Genomic DNA, 27,907 nt, shown 5'->3' with positions numbered 1-27,907 from the left:
GATTAAGGCAGAAAGAATGCGCCACGTGGAAGGATCTGGGGGGTCTGTGGATCCACCTGCCTCTCTGCACGTGCATGATATGCGTGTCCCTTGGCAGGTGTACAGGAAGGGAAGGACCTACATTCACTGTGTCACCTCATGACAACACTTTGAGGAAGACATTTGTACACACACTCCATTGGTTTTATTTTTCCTTTTTTTACTGTGGTTTTATCATTATTGCATTTTCCAAATGACTAAAGATGGTGAGCATGTTCTGTGCTTATTTGCCATTTATAGATCTTTTTTGGTAAAATATAAAAATGTTTTGGCGGTACCGGACATTGAACCCAGGACCCTGTACAAGGGAAGCAGGTGCTCAACTGCTGAGCTACATCCGATCCCCAATGAAAGTTGTTTTTTTCCTTTGTTTTTGTTTTTAGGAGGGGCCAGGGATCGAACGCAGGACCTCGTACGTGGAAAGCAGGTGCTCAACCATGTGAGCTGCATCCACACCCCTAAAATGTTTCTTCATAGCTTTTGTCCATTTTCAAGTTCGATTCTTTTTAATTTTTATTTTGGTGATATATATATACAATAAAATTTGCCATGGTAACCATTTTTAAGTATACAACTCAGCAGCATTAATTAAATTTACAACATTTTGCTACCATTACCAAAACTTTTTCCTCACCCCAAGGAGAAACTCTGCACCCATGAAGTGAAAACTCTTCCCCCACCACACTCCTGGGCCCCAGGAACCTCCAATCTACTCGCTACCTCTATGAATTTGCTTACTTGTGGTATTTTATGTAAATGGACTCATACAAAATTTGCCTTTTTGTGCCTGGCTCATTTCACTTAGCATAACTGTTTTCAAGGTTCATTCATGTTGTAGCATCAATCAGAACCTCATGCCTTTTTATAACTGGATATTATTCCATTGTCTGGATTTCCATTCATCTGCTGATGGACTGCTGGGTTGTTTCCACCTTTTGGCTACTGTGAATAAGGCTACTGGAAACATCAGAGTACAAGCATTTGTTCCAGTTTCTGTTTCCAATTCTTTTGGTATATACCTAGGTGTGGAATTGCTGGGTCATGCAGTAACTCTGTGTTTAACTTCCTGAGGCACCACCGACCTGTTCGCCAGCAACTGTGCCATCTGACAGTCCCACCAGCAATACACGTGAGTTCCAATTTCTCCCCATCACAGCCTTTGTTTTGAAAAATGAGGAAACAGAGGCATAAGTAAAATCAAACTGTAAGGAGTTGAAAGAGTCAGAATTCAAACCCAGGTCTGTCTCGCTCTCCAATGCAAGGTTTTTATCTCCCTCAGTTCATTAGTTAGCTGAATTATTATTTTTTCTGCTGAAACAATCACAATCTTAATTGGAAGCACAGTACAAATAATTTTTTTTCCTAAACCATGTGAGGTAAGTGGCTGACCTAGTACCCTGGTAGCCCAGAATACTTTGGTGGATATTTCTAAAACATTCTCCCATAGAAACTCATTGCACCTTCAAAATCATGAAGCTAACAGGGAGATGTAACGTCTCATTCCCAGACCCCACTCTGGTTTCGCCTACTGTGCAGAATCACATGCCGCATCTCTTTCGTATCTTTTGGTCTGGAAGGGCTCCCTGGACCTTCCTTGACTCTCACAACCTCGACACTTTCAAAGAGCAGAGCATCTTATTTTGAAACTTATCAGTTAATTGGAGTTTGTCAGATATTTCTCATGATTAGATTCACACAGTGCATCTTTACTCACTTCAAAAAATAATTTTAAAGCAAAACTGGGGGGAAGTGGACTTGGCCCAGTGGTTAGGGCGTCTGTCTACTTCATGGGAGGTCGACGGTTCAAACCCTGGGCCTCCTTGACGCGTGTGGAGCTGGCCCATGCGCAGCGCTGATGCGCTCAAGGAGTGCCGTGCCACGCAGGGGTGTCCCCCACGTAGGGGAGCCCCACGCGCAAGGAGTGCACCCCATAAGGAGAGCCGCCCAGCGAGAAAGAAAGTGCAGCCTGCCCAGGAATGGTGCCACGCACACAGAGAGCTGACACAACAAGGTGACGCAACAAAAAGAGACTCAGATTCCTGGGTTGCTGACAAGAATAGAAGCAGACGCTGAAGAACACACAGCAAATGGACACAGAGAACAGCCAACGGGGGGGTGGGGGGGGAGGTGAGGGAAATAAATTTTAAAAATACATCTTAAGTAACCATTATTTAAAAAATAATAATAAAGCAAAGCTGGGGGGGGGGTGAGGAGAGTTCCTGGAAGAAAGTAAATCATCTGAGTGAACTGTGGTGACAAGCTTCCCCCAATAATTTTTAATCGGGCGAGGCGAGTCGGCGGAGGGCCGTTTACGAGCTGGAGAGAGACTGAGCACTCTGCGTGCCTGCGGATGGACCATGGTTTCTACACGGTTGAGTGGACACCCCCCCATCCACTTATCCCAGCTTTGCTTACAAATAAAAAAAGAAGAAGAAAAGAAAGGAAAAAACCTCAGAGTTCAGCTTACAAAGGCCTTTCATGCAGTTCCAGGCCTCTCCCTTTCCCACCCCCCGCCTCGGTCACAGAGTACAATACGTATGTTTATCTTGCTTCTAAGTAGGGGGACATTAAAATACTTGAGGATTCTCCCCTCCTAACCCTGGCATGCCGGCCCCCGCCGGCTGCACGGCCACATGTGATGAAGTGCCAAAGCGGCAGTAAATTAGGGCTTTCGCAAACACCCGGATCTTCCCTGAGGTTGGAAGTCGCAGCACTTGAAAGGCCGACTTTCTTCAAACTTCCAGGAACGGCGTGGCCCGGAGCCCGTCTATTTAAAGGTCAGCCGAGCCCTGCCGTATCTGGAGGGCTGCCACGGGCTCCGGGGGATTCTCTGGCCCTCTCGGCAGCCGCCGCAGACAGCCGGGCTGAGCGTGGCACTGCGTCTCTTCAAAGGGAGGCCATGGAGGGCCAGGGCCAGCGGAGGGCCAGCGAGAGAGATGGGCCATGAAAAGTGGCCAGTCGCCCCCTCGCCCGTTGCCCGGCGAACCTTTCGGCAGCACGGGGGCAGGCGAGGGTAACGGTGTGAGCTCGGGCTATCTCAGGACACGAGGTCCCCGTTTTCACCTGATGGTCCCTTGTGTCTTCCTTTAGTGGAGTAATGGGGGAGGAGACAGGATCCCCTTTACATGGGGCCACAGGTGGCCACAGCCCATCCTGTCCACCCAGTACCTACAAAATCTTATGAAAATGTTAAACCTTTAGCTTGGTGTTACCTTGTGCATTTCTGCCAATATTTAATCCCGTGTGCTTGTTCCAAATTTGTTTTTCAATCAGCTAGCCGATTCTAAGGGTGGCAGAGAGCAAGAAATCACTGCTGACCGAGCACGCATACCGTGCGCTGGGTTCTATGGGTGGGGGCAGCATAGCTTCTCGGTGAAGTCTGGGGATGCAGGGCCAGAATCTCAATGCAGATGACTCGAGAGCACGCTCCCATAACTTCGTCATACCCTCCACACACACCCCACCTCCAAGAAGCCAGCAATCTAGCAGAGGAGAGGGCCCCATGGGCCCAATAACCTGCACATGTAGGCGACACTGGCCAAGTATGAATCCTGCCTGAGGGGCATCCATAAGGGCTTCACGGAGGAGGTGATATGTGAACTTGGCCTTCAATGGTTTCTTTTTCCTTTAAAAATAAAAAGTTTATTTTGAAATTATTTGGAAAACTTGGTAATTAAATTTCAAATAATATAGGAACAATCCATGGAACTCTAATACCCCTCAACCAGACACCCAGATTTACCAACTATTAGTATTTTGCCACATTTGTTATATCATTCCATCTACCTATCTTTCTGTCCATCTATCATGACATATCTGAGACAAAAGGAAGAGCAACTCAGGAAGAAAGCACAATGTGAGCAAAAGCTCTGTGACCAGAACAGGGCCAGGTGGGACGGCGATTCCAGCCAGAGTGGGAGGGGAGAGGGGTCCTTCTGGACGGTTTCCTGTGGCAGACAGCAGGCCACCTCACCCACCCAGGTCACTCCCCTCCTTTCACGGTGCTGAGGAGCAAGGCTACCATCCAGTCCCACCGACAAGAAGTCCAAGGCTTGGGGAAGTCGCTGCTAGGAGATCCTGGCTACTGACTGGCAGCAGCTGGACTTGAACCCAGGGCTGTCTGGTCCCCAAGCAGTGAGCCTCCCATACTGCCTTTCCAAACCCCTTTTTCTTTCTGCCGAGGTCAATGTCAAGGCAAGGAAGGATGCTCAGGGGAATGAAGGGAGGAGGGAGGGGAAGGGAGAAGAAAGGAAGGAGAGGGCAGGGAAGCAGGGAGGGGAAGGGGCCAGACTATGCTTCAGTGCAGCCCTTTCCTAGGGTCTGAGTAGCCTGAAAAGATCTGAAACCTAAACCAACAAAATGCTCAAAGCCACCCCAGGAAGCTCCTACAGACAGCAGAGAATCTCCAAGCCATAAACACTGTCAGAGGGGGACCCAGGAAAAGGGACTTGTGACCGGGGCATGTCTTAGGGGGGCTCTGCAGGTACAGAGCCAGAGGTGGGCATGCTCATGGGGGTGACTTACTGGGCAGTGAGGGAAGCAGGGCAGGAGAGTGGGGGGAAGGGGGCGAGGGCCTGGTCTCAGCTGGAGCATCCTCAGCCTGACGCCGCGGGGGTCTCTCGAACAGGAAGGGTCCCTCCAAGACCACCCACCTGGAAGCAAGGAGTCTGAGTGAGTCGGGGCTGGGGTGGGCGTGGGGTTCCAACCTCCTGGATGAGACAGCTCCCGACTGGCCAAGGCCAACCTGCAGAGAAGGGGGCGCCACGACCCTTAGCGGCTAGTGCTCTGTGAGACTGGGGGTGAGAGGGCTGGTCCAGCTAAAGGCGCGTGGGCGAGGCAGCACCCATGACATGAGTCATAATTAAACGACCGCCAGATGACCAGGCATGATAGCGGCCCCCGTTCTTAAACATTTCCTGCAGAGCCTGCCTGCTAAGCCAGAGGGCCCACCTGGGCTCAATCAGTTTTGCACATGGGTGCTGGAAACATCTGGGACATGGAGGGTGGCCTCGGGATGGGAAAAGCACAGCCCGGAGGAGGAGAGCCAGCTAGAGGTTTGTGGCCTACCGGAGACAGAGTGAACCACACGGAACTCTAGAGTCACACCTCTTCTCAGCAACCTGATCCGAAAGAGAGTAAGCATCTAAAATCCAGTGAAAGAGGAGGAAACACAGATTCAGTCTCCCATTCCAAGCCCCACCCAGCCTGCAGCCAAAGTCTAAGCCATAGGAAGGCCTATGGTAAATGGGCTGATCCATTCACAAAACTATATAATCAGGTATTTTCAAAGAACTATGCATGGGACCTATCACGGTGCCTGGCACACAGTCCATGCTAAATAAAAGCTGGGCACATTTTAACATCCACCTTCCCTGGATGGTGAAGGCTCTTGTCTGTCCAGTTGAATTTTGTCTTAATCCCATAATACTAGATCGGCCATATCTTGATTTTTCCAAAGAAAACTTCTGCGGTCCCCAAAGGCCCATCAACTGATGAATGGATAAACAAAATCTGGCATATCCATACAATGTAATATTACACAGCCATAAAAAAGAACATGAGTGAACCTTGCAAGCATTATTTCAAGTGAAAAGAGCCAGATGCAAAAAACACAAATAATATGATTCCATTTATATGAAGTGGCCAAATAGGCACATCCATAAAGACAGAAAGTAGCCTAGTAACTTTCAGGGCTGGGGAAGTTGAAAGGAATATGGAGCAATAGCTAATGGATACGGGATTTCTTTTTGGTGATGAAAATGCTCTAAATTGATTGTGGCGATGCTTGCACAACTCTCTGAACGTGCTAAAAAAAAACAACAAACGCTGCACTGTACTTTTTAAATGTGTAGCTTGTACAGCAGGTGAATTCTATCGCCATAAAGCTGTTTATGTATGTAGGATGTTTTGCTGTTACGGGAAGGAATGACTATTGCACCCCCAAAGATGGATCCCAACTATGATATAGAAACATAGACATGTGAGTTGGTGGCTTCTGGAATACCGTGTGCTGAACCCACAGACACGTACACCCAAAGGGGGAAGACACCACCCAGTGAAAGCTAAAAGGTTTTCGGAATAGTCAATGCCTCCCCACCCCCCTCAAAAAAAAATTCTAGCCTCCTGAATTCAATGCCGCAGCAGAGGGCCAGGCAGCAGACAGCCAGGGACTTTTATTTTGTCTCCTGCCCTGAGCAGTTCCTAAACAGTGGGAGTTAAATATTTATAAAGCAGTCAGTGTTTGTTTAATGTTCAATCTGTACTTGCGCAGCCTGATGCAGGGCAATACCGAAATGACAGCTGATTATAAAGCACAGGGGAGGCACAGCGCGGGGCGGCCGCTACCACCAGCGCAGCCTTCACCTTCACCTTCTCGCCCTTTCCCTTTGCAGCACAGGCTGCTTCCTCCTCGACGTGCCCTGGGTTAGGGGGCGAGGCTCCTGTGTTTAGTCTCTTCTTTGCAGCTCCCATGGAAGAAGACAAAATAGCCCTCCTTACCCAAGCCGCAGGCACTCCTTTGCTCCTACCGTGCCTGAGCAGGCCCTGAGACTGCGCGATGCCGCGTGGGAGATGGCTTCCTTCCTAAGATCCACCGTGTGTCTGCCGCAATAAGAGATTTCGTATAGAAATGGGGGCTGGGGGGCATGGACCTCCAAACTGGGGCAGTGAGATGCACTTGTGTAGCCCAGGAATGCCTGCTGGGCCTCGCTGAAACCGTGCTCCTCGTGTTGTCGGAGCCAGGCCCCATTCTGAACACGTTACATGGAGGGAGGAAGTTAAGGCTCCAAATGCTGGAACCCAGCTCACAGGTCTTGCATCATTTTTATCAGCCATTAACCGGCTCTGCCTCAGTTTCCCCCACTGTAAAACATGACTAAAAACCCCACCTGCCTCACAAGGATTAAATAAGAGGGCGCTTTAGAGCTTCTAGCACCGCATTAGCTGTCACTACTGCAGTTATAAAGTGACTGCCACCACCTGCTTTCTGTGTTCTGGCTTCTCCCCATCATTTGGCTGTGACCATGGGTGACTCCTGTCGTTTGTCTTAGCCCTCCTCAGCTGCCTAATCAGCAAATAGATTAAATAAGATAAGGCAAGACAATGTTCCTTGTAAACTACAACATTTGAGAAGTCAGGGGCTGTCAGTGCAGCTGGTAAATGCAAGGTGGAGAGTGCACAACTAATGTTTCCTCCCGCTCCGTGACCCCTGGGGGCCTGCACACCTCGGACAGCGCCAAGGCCCAGGGGCAGATTGCCTGCCACATCTGGGAATCACTTTGCCTTTCCCTTCCTTCTAGGAATTCCTGCCCATCCTATTTTCACCAGGTTTGTCCGGAAGCAAAGGCAGAAGGAAGGAAGAGCCCCTGCCCTGCTGCAGGCCCGTCAGCCCTGCTGGTCCCTCTCTCCTGCCCACCACGTGGGGCCGCGCTGAGCTGGGGGGGTGAAGGTGTAGAGCCAGGAGGACCTCCATCCTCAAGGAGCTCTCCACTGCATGATGAGCCAGGTGAGGCATGGATGAGCCAGGTGAGGTGTGGATGAGCCAGGTGAGATGTGGATGAGCCAGGTGAGGCAGCAGCTCACAGAGAGAGACAGATGAGGCAGGGAAGGGCAGTGTAAGCAGGGGAACAGCCTGAGCAAAAGTTGGAGGCGTGAAACTGCGCGGCAGGTATGGAAACCTGGAGGGGGAAGAGGATCCCGGAAAAGAAGGCCACTCAGAGTGAATCCAGGTATAATAACGTAGGAGTGTGTTTGGTGTGGGGGGGTGGGGGAATGTCCTGAAACGCTCCCACCATCTGCTGCTCAACCCTAACTCTGACCTCCCTCGGCTATGATTTGCTGACTCCCGGCCCTCCTCCTAGGCCTCCTCCGTGGAACCTGATCTTGAAAAAAGAAATGAAGCTTTTTCTCTCTTGCCCTTAAATTGGAATTTCTCATTTTAAACTGTGCTCTGATTGTTAGGATGAACAAAGGATGACTCTAACGAAATATAAACTGGATTCACTTTACCCTTAGTCCAAAAAAGGGTCATTGTGCAGGGAAGCAGATGTGGCTCAGGGGATAGGGCCTCCACCTACCATATGGGAGAACCTGGGTTCAATCCCTTGAACCTCCTGGTGAAAAAGAAGAGAAAGCATGCCTGTGCAGCAAGCTAGTGCCCACGTGGTGAGCCAAGTGCCTAGAGAGTGCCTGCGTGGCAAGCCAAATGCCCGCACAGTGAGCCAAGTGCCCGCAGGGTGACCCAAGTGCCTGCACGAGTGCCCATGTGGCAAGCCAAGTGGCCATGTGCATGCACGCACGGCAAGCCAGTGCCGCGTGGTGAGCCAAGTGCCTGTGCAGCAAGCTGAGTGCTGGCACAAGTGAGTCACGCAGCAAGATGATGATTCAACAAAAGAGAGATGAAGGGGAGCATCGAGGTAAAGCGCAGCAGAGACCAGGAACTGAGGTGGTGCAACTGACAGGGAAACTTTCCACATCAAGAGGTCCTGGGATCAAATCCCAATGAATCCTAGAAGAGAAAGACAAGAAGAGAAGACAAAAAAAAAAGGAGAGGAACAGATACAGAAGATCCCACAACAACGGACACAGACAGCAAAAACAGCAAGATGGGGGAAGGGAAGGGAAGGGAAGGAAAAAAGGTCACTGTGCAAAAGTTCCTTCAGGGCTTTGTAAATATTCCCAAATTTTCTTTTTAATTTTAAACTCGTTCTCCTTTGATTCTCCAGGAGGGTCACCATCTTTTACTTCTACCTTCCTGCCATGAAATGATTCTATCAGATCCTGCAGCCCCACCCCACCCTCTAGCGCAGCAGTCATGGTCCCTTCCCTACTTTATCTTCCCTTAGAGCGTATCACTGTCCGGCATACCCTGCAAAGTTGTGTCCAATTATTTCATTTGCAGTTTGCTTCCCCCGATCAGTGCCTGACATACAGAAGGCACTCAATAAATGTGTGTGATTCAAGCAGCCCTCGAAAGCACCCCTGTGGACCTCAGGAAACCTGCAGCCCACACAACACCAATTCCTGATGTGCCTTGGAGAGAACAAGCCCAGTTAGGAACCTCTACCACCGTTAATTCACTGAAAGAACGAGCCACCATAAGGGCATGCATGTAAATATTCCCTTTGGCTACACACTTTTTAGCCAGCAAAAAAGGCAAGGTCTTTTCTTTGGTCCACTGACTGGAGATGCAAGTTGTCTTCCTTGCAAAATCCACACTCACAGTTCAACATCTGCAATTTCCAGTGGCCGTTTCCTTAAAGTAGTGCAAAAATGAGTCACCTGCAAAGCATATGCAAGACAGATTCTTTATAGAGCCTTGACAATTTTTCCTTTTTCTCTTTATACAGCGGTTTGCTCCTATGTAATTTAGTGACTAATTTTTAGCAAATCAGCACTATCTGTTCTTTCCAAAGTATGAAACTTAGTTTTCATGGAACAACTCTTTTTAGACTCAGTTTTCCTCATTATGTAATCCTGAATTGCCAATACAACTAACTTTGGCAAGCATACAAATCCACTGGTAGTAACATACTTTCCAGGCACACCAGTATCGAGAGCCGAAGTTAAATGAGCCAGGGAACTCTGTACTAAGCCTATGTATGTATTAACTCACTTCTAATAATCACCATAGAAGGGCGGGACTATTCCTAGCCTGATTTCACAGATATCTGGGGCACCAACATGGAGGTCCCCACGACCTTGCGTGGCTGGAGCATACACTGCAAGTGGGGAGTGGCCGGAGATGAGGCTGGGGGAAGAGTTAAAGGCATGTCTCAGGCCAATGGGCTGAACCCTGTCATAGAGGCTTCTTTATATTCAGTGTGTAGGCAAGAAGTGCGAGCCGCCTGCTGCTGCCTTCTTGCAGATGGGGTGAGATTGAGGGGAATCCCAAGACTGCTGGGCAAAGCAGGAGGAAACGGGACAAGAAGGGGAAAAGTAACGGGAGCCTACAGGGAAGGCCTCGGGGCTTCCCGGCCACGTCCTCATCTCTACCATGTGGCACCTGGAAAGACCATCCCGCTCCTTGATCGGGGCGAAAGCCAGAGCAGAGGCCAGCAGGGCTCTTTGCATGGGGCCCGGACGTGGCTGCTCAGGACGGGGCCCGCCTCAGGCTGGAGGACACGAGTGAGATGATCTCAGTCACCTCACAGAAAGGGGAAGAAGTGCTCAAACTCCAAAGTCCCTCTCCCGAAAGACAGCCAAACAGACACAGTGTCACTAAGTAAACAACTTCCCACACCAGAAGGTCCAAAAGAAGAAATGGCTTTGTTACCTGCATCCCTTTGATAGGGCTAGAGAAGTCACCTCCCTGTTTCTTGAAATAATTCAGCATTGAAGAGGGGACTTGGGGGGCTTTTGGTTCCTCAAACTGCAAAAAGCCCTGGCAACAGGAGAGGCCTTCTAGAACTGGTGAAGACAGTCTCCACTGGTTCAGCAGAGGCAGAAGGCTGCTCCTCCTGCCGTCCCTGCGCGAGCAAGGGGAGGCCGGAGGCAAGTGAGCACCTCCTGTGTGTGAGGGGTTGGGTGCGTGCTACTCCACTTAATCCTTACGACAGTACTCAAGAGCTGGGGAAACAGAGGCTCAGGGAGGTGAAGCGGCATATTAAGAGGTTTATATCAAGGGCTTGGCCCACACAATGATGAGGGCTGGCAAGTCGAAAAGCTGTAGGGCAGGCTGGAAATTCCAGTAAGAGATGAGGTTGAAGTCTGGGAGTCTGAGATCCATATGGGAGGCCAGTAGGCTGGAAACTCTCAGAAATATCTGGTGGAATCTTGAGGCTGAATTTCTTTGGTGCCCTGGAATCTTTAGTTCTTTGTTCTTAGGGCCTCCAGCTGATGGGATGACTACCTGCCATGGCCTTTACTTCAAGTCAACAGATAGGGGATGCTCATCCCATCTACAAAATACTTCCCCAGTAACAGCTAGGCCAGTGTTTGACCAAACTGGACACCATAGCTTAGCCAACCTGGCACGTGAGAGCATGTGAGACTAACCATTATACTCAAGTCTTAAGCATTTGCTCATTGGGTCACAAACGCCCTTGGATAAGGCTGGGCCCCTAGCAAGTTTCAGAGACTCAAGTCATCTAAGCTAACCCTTCATTCACTCATGCACGCACACACACATTCGCACCCTCTTGGTTTCTCTGCAAAGCTGGATGAGCCATATAGATGGCATAAGCAAAGTGTCCTTTCTTCACCCAGTCATCTGTCAGGCCTTGTCAGGGGACCTACTGTGTGCCAGCAGTGTATGGGGAATGTGGATGAAAATGCAAACCCCAAGTCCCAGTCCTCTATGGCACAGTGGGTCGAGTTTGTCAATTAGGAATAGAAGCCAGTGAGCAGTCCTGGGGACTTCACACTGTGAAGGTCACAGTAGCTGGGGGTGACAGTGTTCCCAGGGACAAAGGAGGACGCAGATTCAGAGAGGTTAAATGATTCCCTACGTTCACTCGGTGAGTTACTGGGAACTCAGCATTCAGATTCGGCCAGTGTTGCCCAACTCCCAAGGTCAAACCCTTTCCATGGCCTCCCTGGGTGGGGGACACATGATCAGCGGGCCCTCACCCCCGCCCACCAGGGAAATCAGAAGCTGCCTCTGCTGTTTCCACCATTACACCCAAGGCCTTCAAGGGTCATCCCATCCATTTCCTTTGTATTTCACCATTGACCCAGTTCAACCCCCCGAGGCCTGCCCACCCCCGGCGCATGCCAAAGAAGGGCAATGCTTTGATAGCAGAGATGAAAGGCAGTGCTGCGATGTGCATGAGGTCCCAACAAATGTCAACTGCTTTCATCAGGAAAACCCCAAATTACCCACTCTTACACGCAGTCTTTCATCTCCTACAGGGCAAGCAGAGCCTGCTTATTAGAAAAGCTGCCTTGTCCACGGTCTCGCTTGCGGGGGTGCGGCGGAAGGACGAACGCCAGAGTCACCCTGAGGATCTCGGAGCTGCCCAATCGGCAGAGGGGCAGCTTGGCACCCGGACATGCAGGCTCCACTCTGCCACGGGCCACAGGATGCTGACTAACCGGACAGAGAGGCCGTCTATCCAGGCCAGCGGCCGCCGCCGTGGAGGGCGGGCTCTGCCCACGGAGAGCCGACCCAGGGCCCGCTGCAGGAGCGCCAGCCCTCTGAGCAGTGGCCGCGCCTCCCACACACACAGCCTGCCGCCCCAGGAAGCAGAGGTCAGAGACCACAAACAGCAAAGCGCGGGAGAGCGGGCCGCCCCTCGATTCTTTTCTGCTTTCTCTTTCTCTCTCTTTCTCCAGCAAAGGTGGCAACTGACAACTCGACATCAGATTCCTGTGCCTGGAAGGGGCCTCCTGAGGTCATGGACACTGCCCCTCTGCACCAAGACAAGCCTGCCCTGGAACCAGCGCCGAAGGCAGGGCCTTTGCTACAGGGATTTTACGGAGAGGTCTGCTGGCCAACTCTGTTGTTTCCAAAGCAGCCTGTGCTTTTCTGAATGACAGCACTCATTATATTTGAGTTCACCTTTTTCATTCCACTATCTTTCTCCTCCTTGTGACTGTGAGATTGTGAGCTCTTAAGGCCAGGACCCCTGCTTGAGTCTTCTCTGTATCTGTCAGGACTTAGCACAGAGCCTGGCCCAGAGCAGGTGGTTTGTAAATGCGGAGGGAGGGAGGGAGGGACAGGTACGAATTGCAATTAGGGGGCTCTCAAACACAGCCCACTGAACATGGCCAAAATCACGGAACTTCCCAGCCAAAAGGAACTTGAGAGGCTCCCAAGTCTCACTCCAATTCCTTATCTTGCAGATGAGGAAACTAGGATTTGGACATGAACCACCCTGTCCAAGTTCGCACGGCTTGAGGGTGAGAAAATCCAAAGTACCACCCAGGAACCTGAGCAGCCTCGATCAGGAAGGGTAAATGACAGCCCATCCCACTACCAGCACCGAAAGGACACTCACAGTCCCCTGTGTTGTGCAGAGGCACTGCTCAAACCAAAACACTTCAGCCACGCACCCTTCAAAACGCGAGGGAATCAGGACAAAGAGGCACACAGGGAGGAGGGAATGCAGGTCTCCTGCCATTACAAGCCAAGTTTCAGGAGACGCTGACCATTCCCCCCAGGAATGCCAGTGCCGGGCTTCTGCCTAGATAACATACCTCCACAGGGGAGGGGGAGATACGGCTGAGCATCTTGGTCTTCCTCCAGCCTGTCTTCCTGCAATAATTCTTGCCACGAGAGGAAACGCTGCCAAAATCCAGACAACAAAACGGACTGGCCCACCTCCAGCTTGATTACGGAGACAGCAGAGGATCGCACCAGCGACTTCCTCCTGGAGCCCACTGTGCACCCAGACCTGGGCCAAGCACTTGCAAAGGCTGTTAAGAGGGCAGAACGCCGGACAAGTCCATGATTCAGGCTCATTATTCCACTCGTTCATGGAAGAAATCTTTACTGATCACCTACTGCATGCCAAGCCCCATGCTAATATTGGAGCTTGGGCCTTTTCTATGCTGGGTATGCAAGAAGCTTGCACTCGATTTGAGGAGAGAACATCCAGTGGCCATTATCACTGCCATCATGCCTCTCTACATGGAGCTTTTCCACCCTCCAAGCACTCACCCAGACATGGATGTATTTAGTCCTTACAACAACCCTGGGGAAGATGTCAGATGAGTGCCTGCATGCTCTTCCACTGTACACTTAGGGACTGAGGTGCCGGGTGTTTAAGAGACTCATCCGTGGTCACAAGGTTCAATAGTGATGCACACCCTCCTTTTCTTTCAGCCACAAATCGTTGCCTCCCTGCGCGTGGGACTCAAAGCACCTGCGTTGGAAGGAGACTGCTGTAGGCCGGGGAAGGCTCCCAGGGGACGTGGAGTGTGGGCTTGCCTGCGAAGGACTTGAATTTGTAGGAAGCAAAGGGTGGGCATCTCCCGAGCAGGCTTGGCGCTGGGCTCCTCGGGGCCAGGGCGGTATGGTCACAGTGTTCGACACAGTTCCAGCCAAGAATCTAAAGCAAAACAAAAAATAAAAATAAGAGCCTTCTTGTTGAGGAGGAAGAGTATAGGAAAATAACCAAAAGCAGGTGTGTCACAGAGAGACCTGGGGTCTGCTTCAGTCTCTGCTACTACAAACTGCATGCCCTGACCAAGCCTCTGCTCTCCCAGCTGTACAGTGGAATGATGGGTCCCTCCACCTCGGCAGGACTTGGTGGGATTAAGTACCAGACACCACCCTGGCACAGAGGATGTGCTCCACATGTCCTCTTAGTGCCTAAGGCAGCTGCAATGCCACCGTTTTGTTCTGTTTTAATTTAGCTGAAATTTCTTTAACAACAAGTACCCATACAATTCAGTGGCATTTGGTACATTCACATTGTTATACAACCACTACTTCCAGCCAGATCTAAATTGCTTTACTCACCCCAAAATAAAACACTGTGCCCATTAAATAGTTACCCCCAATTGCACACAGCCCGCTCCTGGCAACAACCAATCTAGCTTGTTTCTAGGGCTTTCCCTACTTTGGATATTTCATATAAAGGGAATTATACAACATGGGACCCTAGGCTTCTTTTACTGGGCATAATGTTTCCATGGTTCATCATGCATCAAAGCATCATTCCTTTTCATGGCTGAGTAATATTCCAGCATCTGTATATACCATGTTTTGTTTATCTCTTCATCTGTGGGTAGACACTTGGTTTGTTCCAACCCTTGGGCTAACGTGAATGATACTGTGAACATTCACGTACAAGGATTTCTTTAAGTACCCCATGTCAATTCTATTTTTTTTCCACTTAAAAAATTGTATTTTATTTTATCATTCATACATGAACATACAATACAGTATGAGTAGTAAAAGTTATGAGCTTACAAGTCAGACACACGTATCATCATACAGGGTTTCCACATATCACCCCACCACCAACACCTTGCATGCTGTGGAACATTTCTGAGCACACACTAGAAGTGAATCATATGGTAATTCTATGTTCTGAATCACTGTCAAGCTTTTCCACAGTGCTGTGCCATCTGACACCGGCACCAGCACTACACACAGGTTCCACTTTCTCCACCTCCTCGCCGACACCTGTATTTTCTCTTTTGTTTGTCTGTTTTACGCCATCCTAGTAGGTGTGAAATGCCAGCTCATTGGGGTTTGGATCCACACTTGCCTGGTGGCTAATGGCAACTATCCTTCATGTCCTCCTTGACCATTAGTGTGTCTCTAGAGAAATGTCTATCCAGACCCTTTGCCCATTTTTAAACTAGGCTGTCTTTCTGTTGCTGAGGCCACCACTGTTCTGCACAAGGATGTGGCAGACTCATCGACTACTTCAAGAATATTCCCGGCAGTGCCAGGCGCCATGGATGACAGGGGATGATGTGAACACATGAGGCTGCAGGGTCCTGCCTGGGGGCCTAGAGCCCACGGAGAGGCCCCCCTGCGGCCCCAAGCCCTCCACTCGGAGAGGCACCTGAGGCTCAAGAGATAATCCAGGGAGAGCAGTGAGCGTGAGGAACACGGCTGGGTAAAGGGGCCTGTGAGGGCGGGGAGAGGAGGGACAATGATGGTGACTTAATAATCTCTGAGTGTCCAAGGAGGTGAGCTCAAGGAATCTAGGGGCCAGCTGTTTTCCATTTCGGCAGCAGATAGAGAAAAGGAAACCGGAGCAGCAGGGGAAGGGGTCTGGCTATACAGAGGAAGTACTTCCAGGCCGGAGAACTTTAGGAGGCCCCCACCTGGCAGAAGCTGCCAACACCTGGCATGGAATGCAGACCACCCATGGGGCAAGCTGGAACCCCCCCAAGTAGCATCACCCCGAAGGGTCTAAGGCTTAATCACCCCACTCCCTGTGGATACGCCTTCTTTACCCATGGCCCAGCACCCAACTTGAAAGTCCACAGCTTCCCAACACCGAAGGTCACCCACTGGGCCCAGCTCGGTGGACGGTGTTTTCTGACCACATGAAGGTGCAGAGGGTGTCCTGGTTTGAATGCCAGGCGCTGGAGGCACACCCTGCCTGGCTCTGCAGTTCGCACCTACAGGAAGGATGCTGGAGCAACCACCCACTCCAAACCAGCAGAAGGGCAGGTACCTGGGCAGAGGGGCTGCTCACGCTGAGGGGACTGAGCCCCCAAGGCAGCCAGGAAGGCAGAGCAGGTATGAGTGGGACCCCTGATGTGGGATCAGTGCACCTGGGTTCAATTCTGATGCCACCGTTTCCAATTTGTCTCATTCTGGAAAATTCTTTCACTGCTCAGAGCCTTTCTTTCCTCATCCATGATAAGGCGGATATTAAAATTCTCCAACAAGCTGGTTGTGGGATAACGGCAGGAGCAGGGGTGAGTGGACCATGCTCACAGAAGTCTGCCTGCCTTTCCCTTAAAAGAGCAGAGGCAGTGTGCTTACCCGCACGAGCTCTAGGGCCTCTCCCTGGGCTCAAATCCCACCCCGCCCCTTCTGTGCTGAAGGATCGGGGGCAGATTTCTTAACTCGGCTGAGCCTCAGTTTTCACATCTGTAAAAGAGGGGTGGTGGTGATAACTTTACAGGGTAATTGTGTGTATTACATGAGCTAAAACAGGTAATTTGCTTAGGAGTTACCTGGGAAGTGGCCCAAAACTGAATTAGCTATCATCCTCAACATCAACACCATCATCGTTATTCTAGAACCTTCAGTAAATCAAACAATCCACCCTGAAGTCTCCGTGTTATAGTATAGATTTATGCACAGTGAACAGAATGTTGGCTCCAAACACTCAAACTTTCCTGTGGATGACAGAATTTTAAAGTAGACAGGCCAAGGAAACTGAAGCTCAGAAAAGTCCAAGCAAGAGCTCGTACAACGAGGGGGAGGGCAAACCCAGGTCTCCTCCCAAAGTGCCAGCACCCCTGCCCTCCTCCTGATGCCAACTTCCCCAGCACCAAACCACACCCAGTCTTTATCCATTATTAAACAAACACCACCCGCGGGCCTGCGGTGAGGGTCAGTTAAAACAGTTTACAGAGCAAAGCTCCTCTTTCTGTCCTGAGATGCGATAAGACGAGCCAGGCGCTGGTAGGAGCCAGGCAGCGCAGAGGCCGGCTCACAGCAGAAGAGGAGCAGGGCAGAGGGGAAGCCAGGCCACGGGACAGAGGAGGTCCTGAGCCCCGTTCTGTAGCCGAGCCTTTGGGCAAGCGCCTTACCCAGCCTGGGCCTCAGTTTCCCCACCCGTTCAGTAGCGAATACACAGAGCTCGTAAGGATGATAAGAAACCAAGGGCCACGGACAGAGTCGGGGGTGTTTCTAAACACACGGGGAAAAGCACACAGGTCCCAGCAACCACGCTCTCCCCTGGGGCCCATAGTCCTGCGCTTCGTGGTGGCAGCAGTGGCCAGTTGGAGCGACTGACCGCTCCAGGCTGGGCCCTGCACAGCCTTGCCCAGGCCAGCCACGGTCACAGCTGAAGCTGGGGGTGAGGGGCCGCGCGGCCTCCGGCTGTGCCCACGGCATCCCCAGGGCTAGCCACACAAAGGCACTCGGATCCACTCACCTGGCAGAGGCCCGTGGAAGCGCCATGCAGAGCAAAGGAGCATGGCTGTCAACAAAGGGGGTCACGCAGCTCGGGGAGCCTGCCTCCTGCCACCCCTGTGTCCCTGGGAGCTTCAGGAAGGGCTGAAGAGGAGATTGGTGTCCACCAGCCCCCACCTACCCCAGACCTCTGGGCACAGGGCTCGGGACTGACATCCTTTTCCAGAATCCTCATTAGTGGTGTCTTCCTCAGAGCTTCTATAAGCAAACCTCACCCCCGGGTATTCTATCATCTGAAGGCAGTGCACTGTACACTTCATTAGTATCTATCAATAAAACTGATGTTTTAAAAATTTTTAATTAAAAAACCCAAAAGAATGAATTTCCAAGGATTTCCATCGCCCTTCACACACACACCTCCCTCTCAGGCAGGCCAGTGCCGTGGGGACAAGCACCGGCTCTGGGGTCGGGAAGCGGGGACTGGATTACCAGCGTGACCATGTTCATCTGTGTGACCTGGGGCGGTCTGAACCTCTCTGATCCTACCCTGTTTCTCCTTTGTTTAACGGGGCTAATTACAGCATATACCTGCCAGGATTCCTAGGGACTTAAATTATATATCAGAGGAGGACTACTTCTCAATGCCAGGACTTTGTGAGCATGCCAACTATGTTTATTAGTTATTAATCCAAACATTGCCATTTAATGGAACCAGACACATGGATTATTGATCTGACAGAGACTTACCAGGGAAAGAAGAAAGTCAACACAAGAAGGGAGGACAGCAGGAAGCGGACTTGGCCCAGTGGTTAGGGCGTGCGTCTACCATATGGGAGGTCCACGGTTCAACCCCGGGCCTCCTTGACCCATGTGGAGCTGGCCCACGCGCGGTGCTGATGCACACAAGGAGTGCCCTGCCACGCAGGGGTGCCCCCGCATAGGGGAGCCCTACACACAAGGAGTGCGCCCCGGAAGGAGAGCCGCCCAGCGTGAAAGGAAGTGCAGCCTGCCCAGGAATGTCGCCACACACAGGGAGAGCTGACACAACAAGATGACGCAACAAAAAGAAACACAGATTCCTGTGCTGCTGACAACAACAGAAGTGGACAAAGAAGAACACGCAGCAAATAGACACAGAGAACAGACAACTGGGGTGGCGGGGGGGGAAGGGGAGAAAAATATATAAAATAAATAAATCTTAAAAAAAAAAAAAAAAAGAAGGGAGGACAGGAGTATTCTTTGTCCACCTACTCCAGCAGGTTCACTTCGGGTCAGAACTGCATACCTGCCCCCACAAGTAGATGTGCACCCCCAGTTTTCAGATGAGGAAGCTCAGAGGCCAAGCCACTACAGCTGAGTTCCAAGCAAGTCAATGTGTCAAGGAACAAACACAACCATCTAGAGTGACACCTTCTCGCACATATTTCATCATGCCCCACCTTTCACACACAGCCCTCTCCCATCGCCCCAGGCCTCCTGCCAGAGGCCAGCTGCCCTCACTGCCCCCCACCCCGAGGCCCTGAGGGTCCCTACTAAAGCCCCAGTTTAGCAGAGCTGACCTCACGGCAGGGGCAGGATGGGCACGGGGTGCCGAGAACCAACCCTGCACCCCACTCCCAGCACCTTGGGGGCCATCTCCCACCCGCACAGCCCCTGTCCTATCTGTTAGAAAACTGCCTCCCGCTCTGGAGCTGCCGCCCCGGCAACTGCTGTGCCACCTGCAGGTCTAACTTACAGCTGTCAAAGGAAAAATAGCACGACGTGCCCTGCTCCCACCTGCTTCCGAGACCCTCTGGCCGCACGTTTTCCCACAAGCCCCCAGGCCCGTCAGCGGCTCACTGCCCCCTGCACGTCTGCAGTGGCCACCTGCCCCCACCCAGCTTCCCAACATGCCAGCCTCCCCGTCCAGGTCTGCTCTGAACAACACTGAGCCCCCAGCCCGTGGAACGGAGGCAGTTTTTAGAGGTCTGTCCTGCCCAATTAGTCCCTAATGAGAAACAGTCGCCCGTGACTCACTCCCCTAATGCTCACTGCCACGTTCAACTACGCACGCACTATCCCGCTGCGTCCTCCAAACGGCCCTCTGCGGTAAGCACTCACCACCCCCGTTTTCCTCCAGGAAAACTGAGGCCCAGAGAAGTCCCCCGTCTAAAGCCCCATGCTAGTAGTAAAGGGCCACGATTCAAACACAGGCCTTCTACATCTGAGGCCCATCACTTCTCTAGGTCTTCCTGTCACTTGACCTGATTTGGGGAGGCAGGTCTTGCCAGCAGCCGCCCACAGAGCACAGCAGACGTCACGGAGATGAACCGATTACCTGAACTGTGCATGGCAGCCAAAATACAAGGGGAGCAGTGACCTGTGCAGTCCCATTTCTTTCACCTCTGAAAAGTTCCAACCTGGTCTCTTAAGAGTTTTTCATCCATTCCAAAAACATGAGCTAACCCCGTATTCGGGGCTTTGGAAACACAAAGTGGGCCAAGACCCAGACTTCCCCCAAACACGCTCACAGGCTGGTGGGAGAGGCAGAACCCCACAGGGCAGGAGCCACATGGGAGAAAAGAGCCAAGGGCCCACAACCCAAGAGAACGCAGCGACAGACCGCTGAGGAAGCTAAAGGAGGCTTCGCAGGCAAGCTGACATCGCAGCTGGGTTTACAGCCAACTCAGGCAGGGCCAGGAAGAGGGAGACATTCCTAGTCAGCAGGAAACTTCCCAGCAGGAGTCGGCGCCCCTTTTCGCATGTAATTGTGTCTTGATTCACCCCTCAGTGGCAGTGGCCCTACTGCCACCCTTGCCCAAACATCTCTGGGGGCGGAGGGGGCGGCTCTTCGCCCACACTCCAGGAGTGTCTCCACCGACTCAAGCCAGGAAACCAGCAGCGCTGTGCAACCCCATCTCAGGATCCCAGACCACGGGAGCTTGTCACCCTAAGGAGAGATGGACGCAAGGGCGGGCACAGCACAGACCAACCCTCCCATCCACTGGCTAGCTTGAAATCAGGAAGCCCAGGACGCCTAATATGTACTGTGTCCGGAAGAGTGAAATTTGTTATATTTCATGAAACCGTACCACGTGTCACCTTTGTATAGTACAGGAAAAAAAAGGCGAATTCCAAAAAGATGAGGCAGCCATAAAGTTAAGATAGAGAACACCACGAAGCACAGTTGCAGTATAAGTGAAATGGAATTTCCTCCTTAGTCACTGGAAGGCACAGGAACTCAGCTCCAGACGAGGGAGGCCACTTGAGCCACGTGAATCAGCCCCTTGTTTGCTGCTGCTCAGAGGGAACTACTCAGGAAGCAGCCAGGCATGGAATGTGTTCTTTCTGTCCCACTTTTCTTATCCTCAGCCACCACCCTTCCCCCTCCCCACCCAACCACCCCTGGCCATAAAACTCTTAGTTTTGAAAATCCCAACAAGAAAAGGAGGAGGGAAGGGAAGGGAAGGGGAAAAAAAAGAGAAAAGAGAGCGGGTGTAACTCAGTAGTTGAGTGCAAGCTTCACGTGTACCAGGTCCCAGGTTCGATCCCCAGTAACTCCTTTAAAAAATAACAAACCCAAACCACACAATTACCAGGGTTACAACTTGGGAAACGAAGTACTGTCAAATGGCTAGCACTTGGTGGAGAAAATGTAAATTTCACGTTATCTTTTTGCAACTCAGGCTTCCTGGCTCAAATTTGGCCATTGGAAACACCAGACAATAATCCAGGAACCCATTAGTATTACAGCCAAAAGTGTTGGTATTAGGATTTTTGCTTTCCACCTGCCCCACCCCCTTGTCCTCCGTCCACCCCAGCAATCCAATATAGCCCGGATATATCTTCCTGCCATTCCCCAGAGCACCACCAGGTTATGACTTCCAGAGACGAGACACTGTAGAAGCACAGGACTGTAAACATAGCAGGTCAGTGTCACCTCTGCCAGCACAAGGGTCCAGCTTCCGGCTGGCCAGAAAGCCTCTGGGGCCTCTTCTGTTATTTGGCACAAGAGTTTTACATTTTGGGGGTAAGAAGGAGTGAGTGTCCCAACCTCTTGGAGCCGCAGTTTTCACACCTGTGGGATGAGAATCACACAGCATTCACTTCTGGGAGTTGCTGGGAGGGCTATTTAAACCTTAGCACATAGTAGGGCATTTAATAAAGGGTAACAATTACACAAAAACTGTGCTATCGGGAAGGAGACTTGGCCCAGGGGTTAGGGCATCCACCTACCACATGGGAGGCCCGCAGTTCAAACCCAGGGCCTCCTTGACCCATGTGGAGCTGGCCCATGCACAGTGCTGATGCGTGCAAAGGAGTGCCCTGCCACACAGGTGTGTCCCCCGCATAGGGGAGCCACACACACAAGGACTGCGCCCCCTAAGGAGAACCACCCAGCTCGAAAGAAAGGGCAGCCTGACCAGGAATGGCGCCGCACACACGGAGAGCTGACGCAACAAAAAAAACCCACAGATTTCTGGTGCCGCTAATAAGGATAAAAGCAGTCACAGAAGAACACACAGCGAATGGACACAGAAAGAAGACAATGGGGGGGAGGGGGCGAAGGGGAGAAAAATAAATAAAAAATAAAAAACAACTGTGCTATCAACACCTCCACACTGGTGTCATCAACCATTATAAGACCTTACCGTTGGGTAGCATATCAATGGCACTGGTTTCTCCAGGTGGCACAACAGCCCACCCTTTCAGACCCCCACCCATCGGAGGACCTCAGATGTGTCTAGCCAGAGGGCTGCAATCTGCTGAGCCCAAGCCTGAATCTCCCCCAATTTTCCCTCTTATCCTTGTCTTTGCTGCTATCTAAACATCTATCATCCTCAGGAAGGTGCAAATTGCCAGTGCTTTCTGAATGCAAAATGTAATGTCAACTGGAACCTCAAAGCCATTTGGAAGTATTTATTTTGGTGTTAACTAGAGAGCAAATGAAACCTCAGGAATGGCTTAATTAGCCCTGTAAGCAGCAGCCGGGCACTTTTTTTCCTCTCTTCCCAGTTCTCAAGGTTCCCTCACTCCCTTTGGAAGGCACTGTTGGGGTGTCATCAAGTTCAGCGGAGCTCGCAGTCTCTTGGTATCACCCTCAGAAGCGCCAGGTCACCACCCAGGGGGCCACTTGCAAGCACCCACGAAGGCAAGGTGGGGAAAGGAGCTCCCGTTTGGAAAAAAGACGGAAGACAGGTCCAGCTCAACCCCGGCACTGCCGCTGACCGACTGTGATGGTCAGCCAGTTCAGACCCCTCTGGACTGCTGGGTGGGTGGCCAGAGCCCTGATGATGCTTCCCTGAGCACCTGGTATGTGTCAGGCACTTCCTAAATGCTTCACAGATAGATTCTCCTTGTACGGAGGGACTATGAGGACCCCAGTTTACAGCTGGGGGAAGTGAGGTGGAGGGAAGTTAAAGAACATGGCCCAGGTCACATGTCTAGCACATGGCAGAGCCAACATTCAACCCAGGCTGCTGGCCAGGCCCTCTGAAGCCATGTGCTCTAGTGCTCGTGAAATGGAGCGCGCACACTGAGAGCCTGACTCGACCGCTATTTCCCCATCTGTGAAATGGGGGTGACAGCAGCAACCTCAGGGGGTTGGTCAGATGAATGGTTTGATGAGCTGAAGCCATGGAAAGTGCCCAGAAGAGAGCAAATATGCCTGCTCTGGGCTCCAAGTTCTCAGCACGGTGCCCTACACTTAGTAGGTGCTCAACAAGCATGAGACAAGCGAGGAGGGTGAAGACCGTACAGGGGAGGGGGAAGGACTGCCTCATGGGTGCCGTTCCTGCTCTGGGTGGTGGAACCGTTTGGACGAGGGATGGTGGTGAGAGTAGAGGAGCTGGACATAGCGGGTGTAAATAATGCCACCGGCCTGTACACTCGAAAATGGTTAAAATGCAAATCTTGTGTTACATGTACACTACCACAATACAACTTTTAGAAATAAAGCAAGAGAGAGAAAGAAAGGGAAGGAAAGAAGGGAGGGAGGGAAGAGAGGAATGGAGGGAGGAAAGGAAAACAAAAAGGAAAAGGAGAAGATACAGGGTTGTGGTAAGGATTAAACGATGCCACAAGCAAGACCTGCCGGCAACTCAGGCAGGACCTGGGGGAACTGTCACCCCGAGGGAAATTCTTTCTGCAGGCGAGGCCCCTACTGACGCAGAGCTCTGGGTCCCAAGGCTGGGCAGCGGGCAGACCTTCCAGAGGGATCCATAGCCCCAGGGTACCATGCGGGTGGGTCTAGCACCTGTCCCTGATCCCCAAAAGAGAGACGTTCCAAAAACAAAGGGGCTAGGGAGGTTCGAGGCCAGCGTCCTGTGCCTCTTGGCAGCAGGAGAGCCAAGGAGCTTGCTAAGGCTCAGCACCCAGGAGCTGCTGAAGGATTAAGCCACAAGGAGAAGCGGGTCCAGTCGGGGAAAAAAGTGAATTCGTAATATATGCAAGACTATTTCCCGTTACCAAACACAAATTTTCCATTTCGAATCTTTTTAATTTCCAAAACTTTCCAGGTTTAATCGCCTCTTGTGCTCTTGATCTTCTTTCCAGCAATTTCCTCCCCTGACCTTTTAGGAGCAGCCCTGGCATGTCCTTTCGGGCTGCAGTGGGCCGAGCGTCCTCCTTCCTTAACTCTCCAGGGCCGAAGCTGGCTCCTAGAGCATCCAGGGGGGCCCTCCCCAGCTCCCCCGGCAGAGACCCTGCAGAGGCCCAGCTGGGACCAGACCCCCCAGGACCCTTGGACCCACCCCAGTACCCAGTGCCCCCACCCAGCCCTCCACACCTTCGCAGACCCGGCTTCATCTGCTCCCCAAAAGGCCACCCACTGTAGTTCCCGGGGCCCTTATCTCCTGCCTCACAACCCAGGCTCGGGCACCTCTGTTTGCCTTTTTGCATTATCCTTTCAGCACCAATTTTGTCCCTGCCCACCCTGCTCCACCGCTGCCCCCATTTCTTCTTCTCTCTACTGAGCGCCCCACTGGTGTTGCTCCTTCCACACCCTGGCCTTTTCCTCAGTGCTTGCCTCCTCTCCTTCCAGAATTCATTCCACCTGTGCAGTGAGCTGACCCCACGTGCAGGCACTGACCAGGCACAGGGTCACAGCAGCGAGTGCCAGGCAAGCCCTGCCCTCGGGAGACACCCGGTCAACAGATGATGCCAACCAGAGTGCAACAGAGCAAGCCTGTGGAAGGCTGAAGAGGCGCCTGCCCCGTGGGTGGCCCTCCTCGGGCACGCTGACGGCACGCTCTCGTACATGCGCCTGAGCCATGTGTGAGGGAGGATGGCCACTGCCCATGGCCGCAGGAACCAAGAAACAACCACACGGCCAGCACAAGGGCAGGAGGTGCGCACCCAGCAGCGCCGTTGCCCCAACTAACCAGGCAAAGAGCACAGGCGGGCGCCACCAGCGCTACGCCACTTACCGAAGCACTGTGACACACTCCAACGGTGCTGCGGGTGGCCTCTGGGTGGACGTGTCGTACACGTGTAAGAACACGGCCCAGCGCTACCCCGAGATCCAGAGGACAGCGCTCACACGGAGGGAAGGAAATGGAATGGGAGAAGGCGGCTCTGGGCTTCCCCTCTGCTCTCTAGTTTTTCACTTCTTCAAAGGAGTGATCTAAAGCAATGCACCGCACCATTGCCGCAGGGCGATCGTGGGCTGGAGCAGGAGGAAGGACAAAGGACACTGCCTGACCTCTGGTTTGGTGTTTCAGATCCGGACAATTCTTATTAGGCAGAGAAGCCACCCCAAAGCTCCACTGCAGATGTGACAACCGGACAAGGCGCTACCAGCAGCAGGAGCCCACGAAGCCTGCAGGGTGCGGGGCGCCCGGCAGGGCTGCCCAGCCAGTGATGTGCCTCGGCGGTCCAGTGCTGCCCGCCTCAAAGGACCTGCCCTCCCGCGTCTCCTCCGCCACCGCCTCGCGCCCGAGAAGCGAGGCTTGGCTTGACACCGGCTGTGCGTCCCTCCAGATCGCCGGTGAACAGAGCACCACCCAGCGAGGCCGAACCCTCCTGCTCTTGGGACACCTTTCTGGGGGTGACTCGTCTGGTCCTCCCGACCCCCGTGTGAGTCCCGGCTGGGACTGCCACCCCACGGAGCACGGAAGAGCTGGAGCCCCCCCAAGTCCCAAGCGTTGCCGGGGGTGACTCAGCAGGGGGGCAACAGGACACAGTCACAGAGCCGGCCTGTGACTCACAGCCTGGTTTAGATTCATGGTTTACTATGTGGCCAGTGGGAGAGGACGAGCAACTGGCCTGTTTCTATGTCTCTTGTCATCTGACTTTCTCGATAAACAGCTTCACAAATGAGGAAACAAAGGCTCAGAGAGGTCAAGCATCCTACCCAAGAGGCCCCAGACAGGGTGCTTCTGGGGTCCCAGGTTTTCTAACAAGCCCCACGGACTTCCCCAGAGCACTTTTTCCAGGAGAGAAATTCCTTTTATTCTTATGAGCGTACCCGTGTTAACTGAACAAACAACAAAAAGCTTCCGGGGCCCTTGGGTGCACAAGGCGCTTGCTGGCCGAATGTTTATTTGTTTATGTCATCACCTCCCACTCAAACCCTGTTCTGGCTAAACTCAGTCCCGATCTTCAGAGTGACTCAGAGTCCTCACCAGGGCAGCTGCTTCTCATCCGAGCCAGATAAGCCACCGTGAAGGGGGTGGGGGGTATGCGAGGTTCCTAGTAATCAGGTGGGGCTGGCCCTCTCTCCCTAGAAACCCCCTCCCCGATGTGGGGTGATAGGTGGGGGCAGCCAGGATGGGGAGAGAAAGCGCCCCCTTCCCTAACCACTAGCCCTGGAAACCAGCTATCAGCGTGGCCAGCACGGCTGCCAGGGAAAGCAGAGGGGGACGGTCCCTGGCCCGGGAAATAATCGGCTTCCCCAGCAAGGTCACAGGCGAGAGCAACCGGGGCAGGCTGCCACACGCGCTCACAGCCAAGGCCGGGAAGCTCGCGGGGGGCTCGCCACGGCCACGCAGAGTCCCGCGGTTACCGGAAGGGCCCCAGCTGGGCTCCGTCCTGGAGGAACCCAAGCCAGCACGGCCCATCAATCACGGTGGTATCACTGGCGGGTGCTGGCCGGTGACATCACAAGCGACGGTGCTTTAGCCGCCTGGCTCTGCCAGAGCCTCTTCCCCCGGAAGGTTCTAAACGCCAGAAACAGAGAATGTATCTTGCGACTTATCAGTCCACGAAAGCCTGTCTCTTTAGCCCCGACTGGTCCAAATCACTCAGGTCAGAAGATCAGAGCCATAAAAATGGTTGGCCTCTGGTTTTAAGGCCACTAGGTATCTGTCAAATCTCGCACACAGCCTCAGCTGAGAATCATTTCACGTTATCAGAGGCACTCTCTTCTCCAAAGATGGCCAACCAAGTTTGTGTCCAAGGCCTCCCTCGGGTTAGCCAGGCACTGCAGGGGGAGGAGGCTCAAACTCACGCCCCCTGGCCCAGACTTCCAACGGCCAAGGCCACAGTCCTTTTGTGCGGTTGCCATAAACCTTCAATGGCCTTCGAAGGCACTCAGGGGTAACGGGGTGGGGGAAGGGGTGGGGAGGTCACACACAGGCCCTCCTGGAATCTGCTCCCTTCATTAACTTCCGAATTCCACAGGCCAGTGTTTTTTCAAGCCTTCTCACACTGAATACTCACTCAGGAGGAGGGGGCTGCAGTCCTCGGTCTCCCACCGGCTCCCACTGAATAGCCAGAGGCGCGGGAGGGGTGAGGACAGAAGGCCCCGGGCCCCCAGGAGGGGAACTGGTACTTAGAGAACAAATAGCTGGCTGGCACTGGAGAAAGAACTAGCGGTTCAGAAGAATCACCACCCCAACTTTGCAGATGGAGAAAATGAGTCTCGGGGAGGTTAGGTAACTTGAGCAAAGCCACACAGCTAGGAAAGAGCAATGCTCCAAAAACCTGGTTTGGGTTTGCTCCAAAAATTACACTTTTTCAGTCCCTGCAGGTGTCATGAGCCAGGGGTCTTGTGTGACGGTCCTGGCCACCCCTAAGTGGTAGGATGCTGAGAGGACCAGAAGCCCACTCAAACTAGCATCAAGGCCTGTGTTTCAAGGGCTGGGCAGTGTACCCAACACTGAAAACTCTACAGCATCACTCAGATCGACCCTTGCCAGTCCAGCACGCTGCCAAAATAAATACACCTTAAGGTTTCATTATGGGTTGATACCAGGGCAGAGCAGGCCCTCAATAAACACTTGCAAAACATGAATGATAAAGGATGTCATCTGTATTGTAAGAGGACATCAACTTACAAATTTTTTTTTCAGTGTTTATGATCCCGGAGCATTTTCTCTGTTTCAAAGACAAACACGTTTCCTTCCTTGAGACCAAGGGACAAACTACAGCTCACAGGCCACTGGCCTGTTT

At 52.3% G+C, this 27,907-nt stretch overlaps 1 long non-coding RNA gene across 10 annotated transcripts in view; it reads right to left on the bottom strand.

The window, feature by feature from the left end:
- The window catches only part of LOC101412618 (uncharacterized), a 405,636-nt gene that overhangs the window by 295,245 nt on the left and 82,484 nt on the right, over positions 1-27,907 (bottom strand). For all 10 annotated transcript variants that reach the window (XR_011645691.1, XR_011645694.1, XR_011645696.1 and 7 more), the window contains exon 3: positions 13,177-14,030. This is a non-coding gene — a long non-coding RNA (uncharacterized lncRNA). The remainder of the gene's footprint in view (positions 1-13,176; positions 14,031-27,907) is intronic.

The sequence above is a fragment of the Dasypus novemcinctus genome, chromosome 14, assembly GCF_030445035.2.
Source record: "Dasypus novemcinctus isolate mDasNov1 chromosome 14, mDasNov1.1.hap2, whole genome shotgun sequence".
Classification (NCBI taxonomy): domain Eukaryota; kingdom Metazoa; phylum Chordata; class Mammalia; order Cingulata; family Dasypodidae; genus Dasypus; species Dasypus novemcinctus.
This window is presented reverse-complemented; position numbering and strand designations above follow the sequence as displayed.